This window comes from Bombina bombina, chromosome 5 (assembly GCF_027579735.1).
Source record: "Bombina bombina isolate aBomBom1 chromosome 5, aBomBom1.pri, whole genome shotgun sequence".
Taxonomy (NCBI): domain Eukaryota; kingdom Metazoa; phylum Chordata; class Amphibia; order Anura; family Bombinatoridae; genus Bombina; species Bombina bombina.
The window spans coordinates 272,728,426-272,743,036 of NC_069503.1; the positions used below are offsets into that span (position 1 = coordinate 272,728,426).

At 39.3% G+C, this 14,611-nt stretch overlaps 1 protein-coding gene across 1 annotated transcript in view; it reads right to left on the minus strand.

Annotated features, from left to right (window-relative positions):
• Positions 1-14,611, minus strand: part of RUNDC3B (RUN domain containing 3B) — an 848,400-nt gene that overhangs the window by 571,680 nt on the left and 262,109 nt on the right.

Consider the following 14,611-nt stretch of genomic DNA (forward strand, 5'->3'; position numbering starts at 1 on the left):
GTTTCTTTGTGTGGTAGGAAATTCCCTCTTAGCTTAATGTCCCCTTCTGCATATGTGTATATATCTTTAAGTTCCACCAAATGTTAACGTATACACCGCTTTACTTTAATCCACTGAGTGCCATGCAATGTTGCAAGAAAATCTAAAAGAGAACATCTACAAATTGCCCTGGCTGCCACTTAATTTATTATATTAAAGTTCTCCTCGTGTATATATACTCTCCAGATTTCAGGCTCTCATTATTGGTAGCTTAAAGGACCAGTCAACACAGTAGATTTGCATAATCAACAAATGCAAGATAACAAGACAATACAATAGCACTTAGTTTGAACTTCAAATGAGTAGTAGATTTTTCTTCTGACAATTTTAAAAGTTATGTCTTTTTCCACTCCCCTGTACCATGTGACAGCCATCAGCCAATCACAAATGCATACACGTACCATATGACAGCCATCAGCCATTCACAATTGCATAAACACTTGCACATGCTCAGTAGGAGCTGGTGACTCAAAAAGTTTAAATATAAAAAGACTGTGCACATTTAGTTAATGGAAGTAAATTGGAAAGTTGTTTAAAATGGCATGCTCTATCTGAATAATAAAAAAAAAAATTTAATTTTGATTGAGTGTCCCTTTAAGATTATCCTCTGTAGGAGGATGGTGCCATGTTAAAAACATTTAGTATGGCTGTTGTAGCTCTCTAGAGCCCTAAATTGACCCTATTAGCAGACCCTATTAGCAGCTGCAGGCTCCTATGACTGCTAGGTAACAACTGAAGGGACCCAGATCTTCCTCCTTGGATGAAAATGCCAATTGTAATTCAAGATGCTGCACTAAGTTTATTAGTTAATCAGCCATAACCAGCCTCATCTATATTATGACTCCTAATTCATCAGTATAATTTGATAGTCTTAGACAGCTTGGTATTTGTAAGGAGTTATGTGTCAACAAATGTGGTTATGAGCGTTGCTTTTTTTTAAAGAAAATATGGCTGCTGAAAAGTTAGGCTCAGCCAATCGTCTGTCAGACTACAGGTGTAACCCAAGATAATAGAGCTGGGAGATCAAGGAAGTTGCTCAGGGCTCAGTTCTTCTAGCTTGTTTGCACACATTTCAGGTCCCAGAAAGGGTCTAAAGACTACAGCGTTGGCCTTGGAATCATGGCAAAAACATCCTATTCGTAAGGCTTATTTGGGTGCGGGAAAACCGCCTCTAAAAAGAGTAACTACTCATTCTACTAGATCTGTATCTACTACTACTTGGGCATTCAAAAATGTTGCCTCCTTGAAACAGTTTTGCAAGGCGGCAACTTGGTCTCTCTTCATATCTTTTCTAAATGTTCTTTTTTTATATTTAGGCTTCTTCTGAAGCTGCTTTTGGCAGGAAAGTCCTTAAGGCCATAGTGTTTGGCAAACAGGCATTGCCATTCTTTTGTCCCACCTGTCCTTAACATGGACTCTCAGCTTGGGTATTGTATCCCGCATGTTATGGACACCTATAAGACTCTCCTCATCTTACAAAGAAAAACAGAATTATACTTACCGATAAATTTCTTTTCTTTCAGGATGTGGAGTGTACATAGGACTCGTCTGAATTTTTACTAGATGGGCGACAGTGTTTATTTGCACCTATTAACCCTGCTTTCATTTTTCCTACCTTTTCCATCTCCCCCCTCTGCTCAGCTATAAATAAACTGAGTGGGGAGAGAAGGTGGGAGGGAATAAAGGTCTTGTGAGGATTTCTTAATGGCAGAAAATATGTCCCATGTCATCCCCAAAGAAAGAAATGTATTGGTAATTATAAATGCCTTAGAAGTGACACTTGATAAATGTAGCATTTTCAGCAGCTTTTCTTTACCATTTGTAACATTACATGTGACTTTTTCATATAAGAAATGGTGAGTGAGACTGTCAGTGACAATAAGATTTGACAAGGTAAGTATAAAACTCACAAGGACTTTTTAAGGGTCTTGGGAAGGTCATTGGATATATATCTATTTAAATTTGACCTCAGGCAGACTAGATTTAACAAATACTTAGCAAAAGTGACAATTATATCTGAAACAGCAAATATCAAGAATCACATTCATGCCATTTTCACACTGAAATGCTGAAATTCCAAGAAGCAGTGTCAATGACAACTGACAAGTCAAAATGCAGTCATATTTTTTCAACTGACAGTGACAGACACTCTGAATTCTGCCAGCAATAAAATAGATGGTAATCTCTTGGACTCTCTGATATGACAATGTCCTAAAATGGATACTGTACTAACACAATAACCTGTGTATATATTACTAAACAAGTTGATACAATAAATAATTTGCATGCCAAAAGGCAAAACAGTTTTAGACAAATTATTATTAAAAGGATATTTCACTGTAATATTTTCACCCCTTAATGTGTTCCCAATAATTAAATTTTTTGCTGCTAGACTTTATCACATTGTTTACAAATAGCTATATTAAAGGGACAGTCAAGTCAAAAATAAACTTTCATGATTCAAATAGGGCATGTAATTTTAAACAACTTTCCAATTTACTTTTATCACCAATTTTGCTTTGTTCCCTTGGTATTATTAGTTGAAAGTTAAACCTAGGTAGGCTCATATGCTAATTTCTTAGACCTTGAAGGCTGCCTCTAATGTGAATGCATTTTGACCGCTAGAGGGTGTTAGTTCATATGTGTCATATAGATCAGTGGTTCTCAACCAAAGTGACCTCAAGGCCCGGTAAATTTTAGCTGGACATGTCCAGGGCCCGGTAGATAGAATATATATATATATATATATATATATATATATATATATATATATATATATATATATATATATATATAATAAGCATCAGGGATTTGCCCTATCAGTAACTAAGCAGTTCAGTGTGGGTTTAGTGGGGGCCCTGGAGTGTGGGGGTCCTGCAGAGGATCTGTCGCTGTGAGGGCCATGGAGTGTGAGGTCTGGCCCTGGAGGTTGGGGGCCCTTTCTTTAGCCCTTAATGTTGGGGGTCCTGGCTCTGGAGGTTGATGGGCCTGTTGGGGTTAGGGCAGGGAGGCTACCATGTTCATTTGCATACATTTGAATACATTTGGGTCAGTGTGAGACAGTTTTCCTGGGGCCTTGATTGGTCTCAGTCTGCCCCTTGTGTGCAGTGGGGGCATGACAGGTCAGGGCCCACCAGCAGGGCTATCACAGCCTGGTACTGGGCCACGGCCCGGCTGTTGAGAAACCAGGATATAGATAACATTAAGCTCATGCACGTGAAGTTACCTAGGAGTTAACACTGATTAGCTAAAATGCAAGTCTGTCAAAAGAACTGAAATAAGAGGGCAGTCTGCAGAGGCATAGATACAAGGTAATTACAGAGGTAAAAAGTATATTATTAAAACTGTGTTGGTTATGCAAAACTAGGTAATGAGTAATAAAGGGATTATCTATCTTTTTAAAGCAACAAAAATTCTGGTGTTGACTGTCCCTTTAACTTTATGTTGTCATTTGTAAAGTCTGCTTTTGCCTTTTGAAGCTGGCAACTGAAAATGTTTATAAAGCAGTATTCTTGTATATAGAAAGCAGTATTCTTGTATATAGAAATGCTATGTAAACAAGAGACAGCAGTATTGTATATAGAAATGTTATCTAAACAAGAGACAGCAGCAAACACCTCTCACCGGTGGACAAAATAAATAATTATGACATATTGCTATAATGTTTTATTATGTTTAATTAAACATTTTTATGAGAGATTACATTTTAAGTTTAATGTCCTTTCAATAGATTACTAGGTGTTAGAAACAATAAAAAAAATTCAACGTTAAGGATTAGTTTAATCAGCCGCAACAACATTTAACTGCGCCATAAAAGTACTTATGAAAATTGATTCTAAGAGTATAAGCAAGTAATAGCAAATAAAATGGATAGAAAAAACAGCCAGCCAGATATACAATCATATCTTCTTTTACTTGCATTACCCTGCTTCATTTTCTCTTCCAGTTTTCTTCAATATTCAAACAGATAATCATACAGTGTAAGGACAAACCTCAATGGAATTTCTCTTCACATTTAATTTTATCTCAGGGGCGTTGCAAAGTTCTAAACTGGTCTGGGGCTAGAAGACAAGACTAAACTCAATTGCCCCTAACTAAATATATAACAATAAAAAACAATGTGCACTAGATACAAATATGCAATCAAACTTCCCTTTAAGGGTTTGTAATGGCGGCACTTTCACTCCCCGGGTTAATCTTTTTTGATGTATTGATTGCCCTTGAAAAAGGCAGTTTAGCTGCTGAAACGCGTGGAGTATTTTAACTATGGCTGTATATTCAGATTTAATTAAACGTCTTCGCTGTTGAGAGTTGCTTTGGTGAAAAACGCGTGGAGTATTTTAACTATGGCTGTATATTCAGATTTAATTAAACGTCTTCGCTGTTGAGAGTTGCTTTGGTGAAAAAAAACAATAAACTTTGGTTTATATCCCATTTCCCTGTGAGTACTTTCCATTGGTGGGAAATTAATCAGTGGATAATACGCTATTTCTTTCCAAAGATTTGATGAGTCCATGGCTTGAGCAATTACTGCTAGGTATCACTCCCTTACCCACAACCCCCAGTCATTCTCTTTGCCTTCGGTTCATGGAGAAGGTGAAGTTTAGGTGTCTGAAGAAAAATTTTGATTTAATCTACAAGTAATTTTTGGGGTATAGCTGTATTCCACATCATTCCTTGCAGTCGGGGAGTGGTGGCTTTAAAGCAGTTAGGAACTTGTGAAGAGGTAATTCTTGCGTTTTCCCAAAAATTGCTGCCCTAGTTTAGAAAGCCAGAGTTGGCTACTATGTTCTTTCTTTTTCAAAGGTCTCTGTGAGGAACTGTGTCCTCTCATACATTGAAACTGTCTACATGCCGGACAGGTAAGTGCTTTTTCTTCCAGTTGGGGAGACCATGCACTTAAATTAAAAATACTGCTTTTTTATTGGGACTTAGATAATCCTGTTGTATGGGTAACACTGGGGCATGAAGCAGGCACTGTAGCATGTGTTAAACTCTTTTAAAAAGAAAGGGTAAAATGTTTTTTATTAGGCTTTATTTTCTGACAATTGATAATTGAGGTGTGGGGTTGCCTGAGGGGTATTTTAGAAGTTTATTTGATGTTTATTAAATGTTTTTTCTTAACTTTACTCACATAATTTTAGCTGGGGATCGATTCTAATTTGGGTATTTTTTCCTTGGTTTATTTTAATTGAATAGTAAAATCTTTGAAACTATTTTATGATCCATCTTTTCCTAAGATTTCAGTCTCAAACTGAAGCCCAGGGAGTGAAGCGCTGCCATTACTAGCCCTAACTAAATATAACCTTTGGCTTTTCCCTACTCACTGATTCTTGGTGAATAATCATGCAATTCTGGCAATTGTAAACATGATGAACAATTTTTCACCTTGACACACGCAAGGTTTACTCATTCACTTCTGGATACAGTTAAAAACTAAAAAAAAGACCCCAGCAGTGCTTAAAGGGAAATAAAAATGCATTACAGTATTTTCTTATTGCACTATTGCTGGTCTATAACTACAGGCACAACAATGCGTCATATAATATTAAAGGATCCTATTCGTGCTCATCTGCTAATGTGGTGTACATGATACAGTGTACAGCGTGTGACAGAGGTTGCAACATTAGAGAAACTGGCCTAAAGCTGCATCTCAGAATGAATCTACACAGACACTCGATCAAAAACCACAAGGAAAATGAATATTGTACCCCTGTTGGTCATCACTTCACCCAGACTGGTCACTGCATCCTTAACCTCAGGATTAAAATTCTTAAAGGGAATTTCAAAGACTCTCATGAACGAAAGACGTTTGAGATGAAAATGATCACACATTTCAATACCAGAAATGAAGGACTTAATGTAGACTCTGGCTTTCTCACATACTACCATAACTTTCTATAATCTCTCATCTTATTGTCCTATATTGGTTTCTTTTTCCTTTTGTTTTTCCTCTCATCTGGCCTATTTACTCTCCTCTATTTATTCTTTCTGTCTATTCTCAGCTATTTTCTCCTTCAGACACATTCTCTGCTTTTATGACACCCCTCTCACCCCCCCCCCTCCCTTCCATTTGTTGTATGTGATGTGTATCTATGTCAGAATGATTAGTATTGCTTCAGACCTGAGGAAGAGAGGAAAACTCTCAAAAGCTTGTCTTTGAAATATTATGTTAGTCCAATAAAAAAGGTATCACTGCATACTGCAATACTTTGTTTTTTGAGCATCTTATATATATATATATATATATATATATATATAAATAAAAGGAACCTGGGTTTGGTGTGTGTGATACACGTGTACCTGTATGTGTAATACGCGTGTATATGTGTGTGAGAGCTCTGATTCCAGCGTGACCTTGTGCCTTCCTAGAACGTGTTACTGGTCACTGAAGGCACTGGCATCTCATAAGTAGGAGCTTTGGAGATATTGGGGACCAATATATTACTTGTGACATGATCCAGGGAAGCAGGGACACAGCCATGCCTGGGGTACTGGCTGCTCTTCCATTGTAGGTTACTGTGCTCTACCTTTCCTGTCCTCTTCTCTCCAGTGTGTACTACTGTATCCTCCTGTTCAACTACTCAATATGACTGGCCCTTCTAATTTATATTTGTTCCTAATTAACTACAAAAGAGTAGCTAATTGACTTTTCAAAGTGTCCTACCCTCCTTGTTTTGCAATACTATCGGTTTTTCTGCACAATAATTTATATTTCAGAATATTCCATACCAAATTCAAAATTCCAGTAACTTTTATCCATTGTAAACTAACTACTGCATGCTGTGTTTAAATTAAAAATACATTTTTGCTGAAGTGTCTCTTCATATATCACAGGAAATGAGAAATTAAATGTAAATGGGATATCAGGAAGAATCAATTTGTTCCAAATGAACCATCTCCACTCAGTACAAAATGTATGTCTGCAAAAAATAAAAATAATAGCATAAGTGTGTGTGTATGTGTATGTATATGTAGTGGATATAAAAAGTCTACACAACCCTGTTAAAATGTCAGGTTTCTCTGATGTAAAAAAATTAGACAAAGAAATCATTTCAGATCTTTTTCCACCTTTAATGTGACCTATAAACTGTACAACTCAATTGAAAAACAAACTGAAATCTTTTAGGTAAAGGGAAATAAAAATAAAAAACTAAACTAATATGGTTGCATAAGTGTGAACATGCATGGCACATCTTGACTTGGCAAAATTTGCCCACTCTTCTTTGCAAAAACACTCTAAATCTGTCAGAATGCAAGGGCATCTCCTGTGCACAGCCCTCTTCAGATCACCCCACAGATTTTGAATTGGTTTCAGGTCTGGGCCATCCCTAAACTTTAATCTTCTTCTGGTGAAGCCATTCCTTTGTTGATTTGGATATATGCTTTGGATCGTTGTCATGCTGAAAGATGAAGCTCCTCTTCATGTTCAGCTTTCTAGCAGAAGCCTGAAGGTTTTGTGCCAATATTGTCTGGTATTCGGAACCGTTTATTATTCCCTCTACCTTGACTAAGCCCCCAGTTCCAGCTGAAGAAAAACAGCCCCAAAGCATGATGCTGACAGCACCATATGGGTATGGTGTTCTTTTGGTGATATGCAGTGTTGTTTTTTGCGCCAAACATATCTTTTGGAATTATGGCCAAAAAGTTCAACTTTGGTTTCATCAGGCCAGAACACCTTTTGCAACATGCTTTTGGGAAACTTCAGATGTGTTTTTTGAAAATTTAGCCAGGCTTGGATGTTTTTTTTTTGTAAGAAAAGGCTTCCGTCTTGCCACTCTACCCCATAGCCCAGACATATGAAGAATACGGGTGATTGTTGTCACGTGTACCACACAGCCAGTACTTGCCAGATATTCCTGCAGCTCCTTTATGTTGCTGTAGGTATCTTGCAGCCTCCCAGACCAGTTTTCTTCTCGTCTTTTCATCAATTTTGGAAGGACATCTAGTTCTTGGTAATGTCACTGTTGCACCATATTTTCTTCACTTGAGGATGACTGTCTTCACTGTGTTCCATGGTATATCTAATGCCTTGGAAATTCTTTTGTACCCTTCTCCTGACTGATACCTTTTAACAATGAGATCCCTCTGATGCTTTAGAAGCTCTCTGCAGACCATAGCTTTTGCTGTAGGATGCGACTAACAAAATGTCAGGAAAGATCGACTAGAACAGCTGAACTTTAATTGGGGTTAATCAGAGGCACTTTACATGATGACAGGTGTGTACTGACTCCTATTTAACATGACTTTGAATGTGATTGCTTAATTCTGAACACAGCTACATCCCCAGTTATAAAAGGGTGTTCACACTTATGCAACCATATTATTTTATTTTTTTATTTCCCTTTACCTAAAAGATTTCAGTTTGCTTTTCTATTGAGTTGTACAGTTTATAGGTCACATTAAAAGTGGAAAAAGTTCTGAAATGATTTATCTTTGTCTCATTTTTTTACATCACAGAAACCTGACATTTTAACAGGGGTGTGTAGACTTTTTATATCATATATATATATCATATATATATATATATATATATATATATATATAAATAAAAAAAAAAAAATTATATATATATATATATATATATATATATATATATACACACACACACACATGCATATATATACAAACACACTTACATACACAGTATATATACATACACACACACACACGTTATTCACACCCTATAACAGTAGCAATATCAATCTATAAGCTCAAAAGCTAATGATCCTACTATACTGCTGCTGGGAGAGGCCCGGATACATTTCTTGTTATTTAACCAATCTTAGCAAATAGTAATAGGAAAACATAATTTATGCTTACCTGATAAATGTATTTCTCTTGTGGTGTATCCAGTCCACGGATCATCCATTACTTGTGGGATATTCTCCTTCCCAACAGGAAGTTGCAAGAGGATCACCCACAGCAGAGCTGCTATATAGCTCCTCCCCTAACTGCCATATCCAGTCATTCGACCGAAACTAGCCGAGAAAGGAGAAACCATAGGTTGCAGTGGTGACTGTAGTTTAAAATTTAGACCTGCCTTAAAAGGACAGGGCGGGCCGTGGACTGGATACACCACAAGAGAAATAAATTTATCAGGTAAGCATAAATTATGTTTTCTCTTGTTAGGTGTATCCAGTCCACGAATCATCCATTACTCCGTGTACTTAAACGGAAGGGACCACTGCCTGTAGAACCTTTCTCCCAAAAATAGCCTCCGAAGAAGCAAAAGTATCAAATTTGTAAAATTTTGAAAAGGTATGAAGCGAAGACCAAGTTGCAAATCTGTTCAACAGAAGCCTCATTTTTAAAGGCCCAGGTGGAAGACACAGCTCTAGTAGAATGAGCTGTAATCCTTTTAGGGGGCTGCTGTCCAGCAGTCTCGTAGGCTAAGCGTATTACGCTCCGAAGCCAAAAAGAAAAAGAGGTTGCCGAAGCCTTTTGACCTCTCCTCTGTCCAGAGTAAACAACAAACAGGGAAGATGTTTGACGAAAATCTTTAGTCGCTTGTAAGTAAAACTTTAAAGCACGGACTACATCCAAATTATGTAAAAGACGTTCCTTCTTTGAAGAAGGATTAGGACACAATGATGGAACAACAATATTTTGATTGATATTCTTGTTCGAAACTACCTTAGGTAAAAACCCAGGTTTTGTACGCAGAACTACTTTATCTGTATGGAAAATCAGATAAGGAGAATCACATTGTAAAGCTGATAACTCAGAGACTCTACGAGCAGAGGAAATAACCATCAAAAACAGAACTTTCCAAGATAAAAGTTTGATATCAATGGAATGATGGGGTTCAAACGGAACTCCTTGAAGAACCTTAAGAACCAAGTTTAAGCTCCATGGAGGAGCAACAGGTTTAAACACAGGCTTAATTCTAATCAAAGCCTGACAAAATGCCTGGACGTCTGGAACCTCTGCCAGACGCTTGTGCAAAAGGATAGACAGAGCAGAAATCTGTCCCTTTAAAGAACTAGCTGATAATCCTTTATCCAAACCCTCTTGGAGAAAGGACAATATCCTAGGAATCCTAACCTTACTCCATGAGTAATTCTTGGATTCACACCAATGAAGATATTTGCGCCATATCATATGGTAGATTTTCCTGGTTACAGGCTTTCGTGCCTGTATTAAGGTATCAATGACTGACTCGGAGAAGCCACTCCTTGATAAAATCAAGCGTTCAATCTCCAGACAGTCAGTCTCAGAGAAATTAGATTTGGATAATTGAAAGGACCTTGTAGTAGAAGGTCTTGTCTCAGAGGCAGAGGCCAAGGTGGAATGGATGACATGTCCACCAGGTCTGCATACCAGGTCCTGCGTGGCCACGCAGGCGCGATCAAGATCACTCTCTCATGTTTGATTTTGGCAATCAGTCAAAGAAGCAGAGGAAACGGTGGAAACACATAAGCCAGGTTGAAGAACCACGGTTCTGCTAGAGCATCTATCAGCGTCGCTTCTGGGTCCCTGGACCTGGATCCGTAACAAGGAAGCTTGGCGTTCTGCCGAGACGCCATGAGATCCAATTCTGGTGTGCCCCAACGATGACCAATTGAGCAAACACCTCCGGATGGAGTTCCCACTCCCCCGGATGAAAAGTCTGACGACTTAGAAAATCCGCCTCCCAGTTCTCTACACCTGGGATATCGATCGCTGATAGATGGCAAGAGTGAGTCTCTGGCCAGCGAATTATCTTGGAGACTTCTAACATAGCTAGGGAGCTCCTGGTCCCCCCTTGATGGTTGATGTAAGCCACAGTCGTGATGTTGTCCGACTGAAATCTGATGAACCTCAGGGTTTCTAACTGAGGCCAAGCTAGAAGAGCACTGAATATTGCTCTTAACTCCAGAATATTTATTGGGAGGAGTTTCTCCTCCTGAGTCCACAATCCCTGAGCCTTCAGGGAATTCCAGACTACACCCCAACCTAGAAGGCTGGCATCTGTTGTTACAATTGTCCAATCTGGCCTGCAAAAGGTCATACCTTTGGACAGATGGACCCGAGATAGCCACCAGAGAAGAGAATCTCTGATCTCTTGATCCAGATTTAGCAGAGGGGACAAATCTGTGTAATCCCCATTCCACTGACTGAGCATGCATAATTGCAGCGGTCTGAGATGTAGGCACGCAAATGGCACTATGTCCATCGCCGCTACCATTAAGCCGATCATTTCCATGCACTGAGCCACCGAAGGGCGCGGAATGTAGTGAAGAACACGGCAGGAATTTAGAAGCTTTGATAACCTGGACTCCGTCAGGTAAATTTTCATTTCTACAGAATCTATCAGAGTTCCTAGGAAGGAAACCCTTGTGAGGGGTGATAGAGAACTCTTTCCCTCGTTCACTTTCCACCCATGCGACCTCAGAAATGCCAACACTATGTCCGTATGAGATTTGGCAATTTGGAAGTTTGACACCTGTATCAGGATGTCGTCTAGATAAGGGGCCACTGCTATGCCCCGTGGTCTTAGGACCGCCAGAAGAGACCCCAGAACCTTTGTAAAAATTCTTGGGGTTGTAGCTAAACCGAAGGGAAGAGCCACAAACTGGTAATGCCTGTCTAGAAAGGCAAACCTTAGGAACCGATGATGATCTTTGTGAATCGGTATATGAAGGTAAGCATCCTTCAAATCCACTGTGGTCATGTACTGACCCTCCTGGATCATAGGTAGGATTGTCCGAATAGTTTCCATTTTGAACGATGGAACTCTGAGGAATTTGTTTAAGATCTTTAGATCCAAAATTGGTCTGAAGGTGCCCTCTTTTTTGGGAACCACAAACAGATTTGAATAAAATCCCTGTCCTTGTTCCATCTGTGGAACTGGATGGATCACTCCCATTATTAGGAGGTCTTGCACACAGCGTAAGAATGTCTCTTTCTTTATCTGGTTTACAGATAATCTCGAAAGGTGAAATCTCCCTTGTGGGGGGAAACTTTGAAGTCCAGAAGATATCCCTGAGATATGATCTCCAACGCCCAGGGATCCTGAACATCTCTTGCCCACGCCTGGGCGAAGAGAGAAAGTCTGCCCCCTACTAGATCCGTTGCCGGATAGGGGGCCGTTCCTTCATGCTGTCTTAGAGGCAGCAGCAGGCTTTCTGGCCTGCTTGCCTTTGCTCCAGGCCTGGTTAGATTTCCAGGCCGGCTTGGATTGCGCAAAAGTTCCCTCTTGTTTTGTAGCAGAGGAAGTTGATGCTTCAACTGCCTTGAAGTTTCGAAAGGCACAAAAATTAGACTGTTTGGCCCTTGATTTGGCCCTATCCTGAGGAAGGGTATGACCCTTACCTCCAGTAATTTCAGCAATAATTTCCTTCAAACCAGGCCCGAATAGGGTCTGCCCCTTGAAGGGAATGTTAAGTAATTTAGACTTTGAAGTCACGTCAGCTGACCAAGATTTAAGCCATAGGGCCCTACGTGCCTGGATGGCGAATCCAGAATTCTAAGCCGTTAGTTTAGTCAAATGAACAATGGCATCAGAAACAAAAGAATTAGCTAGCTTAAGTGTTCTAAGCTTGTCAAGTATTTCAGTCAATGGAGTAGCTGTCTGAAAGACCTCTTCCAGAGACTCAAACCAGAACGCCGCAGGAGCAGTGACAGGAGCAATGCATGCAAGGGGCTGCAGGATAAAACCTTGTTGAATAAACATTTTCTTAAGGTAACCTAATTTTTTATCCATTGGATCTGAAAAAGCACAATTGTCCTCGACAGGGATAGTGGTACGCTTTGCTAAAGTAGAAACTGCTCCCTCCACCTTAGGGACCGTCTGCCATAAGTCCCGTGTGGTGGCGTCTATTGGAAACATTTTTCTAAAAATAGGAGGGGGGAAAACGGCACACCGGGTCTGTCCCACTCCTTACTCTTCCTCAGCTTCTACATATTGTGACACAGTATCAGACATGGGCCTTAAAACATCTGCACGCTCTGTATTACGTCTAACCCCAGAGCTATCGCGCTTTCCTCTGAATTCAGGCAGTCTGGCTAATACCGCTGACAGGGTATTATCCATGATTGCCGCCATGTCCTGCAAAGTAATCGCTATGGGCGTCTTTGATGTAATTGGCGCCATTTTAGCGTGAGTCCCTTGAGCGGGAGTCAAAGGGTCCGACACGTGGGGAGAGTTAGTCGGCATAACTTCCCCCTCGTCAGAATCCTCTGGTGATAATTCTTTTAAAAGATAACAGCTGATCTTTATTGTTTAAAATGAAATCAATACATTTAGTACACATTCTCCTATGGGGTTCCACCATGACTTTTAAACATAATGAACAAGGAGTTTCCTCTATGTCAGACATGTTTATACAGACTAGCAATGAGACTAGCAAGCTTGGAAAACACTTTAAATCAAGTTAACAAGCAATATAAAAAAAAACGTTACTGTGTCTTTAAGAGAAACAAATTTTGCCAAAATTTGAAATAACAGTGAAAAAAGGCAGTTAAACTAACGAAATTTTTACAGTGTATGTAACAAGTTAGCAGAGCATTGCACCCACTTGCAAATGGATGATTAACCCCTTAATACAAAAAACAGATTAACAAAACGAAAAATATGTTTTTTTAAACAGTCATAACAACTGCCACAGCTCCTACTTTTGAAGCCCTTTGAGCCCTTCAGAGATGCCCTATAGCATGAAGGGGACTGCTGAGTGAAGCTGAATGTCACAGTTTGTAATTTTAACTGCACCAACTGTAACTTTTATACTATAACAGTGGAAAGCCTCAGGAAACTGTTTCTAGGCAAAAATAAAGCCAGCCATGTGGAAAAAACTAGGCCCCAATAAGTTTTATCACCAAAGCATATATAAAAATGATTAAACATGCCAGCAAACGTTTTATATTGCACATTAATCAGAGTATATACCTCTGATAGCAAGCCTGATACTAGTCGCTATTAAATCACTGTATTTAGGCTTTAACTTACATTAATCCGGTATCAGCAGCATTTTCTAGCAAATTCCATCCCTAGAAAAACTTAACTGCACATACCTTATTGCAGGATACCCTGCACACCATTCTCCCTCTGAAGTTACCTCACTCCTCAGACATATGTGAGAATAGCAGTGGATCTTAGTTACTTCTGCTAAGATCATAGAAAAACACAGGCAGATTCTTCTTCTAAATACTGTCTGAGATAAAATAGTACACTCCGGAACCATTTAAAAACAAACTTTTGATTGAAGAAAAAACTAACTATATTTTACCACTTTCCTCTTACTACCTCCAGCTATGTTGAGAGCTTGCAAGAGAATGACTGGCTATGGCAGTTAGGGGAGGAGCTATATAGCAGCTCTGCTGTGGGTGATCCTCTTGCAACTTCCTGTTGGGAAGGAGAATATCCCACAAGTAATGGATGATCCGTGGACTGGATACACCTAACAAGAGAAATAGTGTGATAAAAATGCTCTACTGATTAGTAGACAGAGTATGGTATATGTATGTAAGGTCCCTTTAAGCTAATTAAACAATGAACAGTATCCGTAAAAAGAACACACCTTGGTTTACCTTAGTAACAAGCTTTGAACGCTTTCAAAGAGGCCAACCTCATTATTTTCTGTACCAGTCT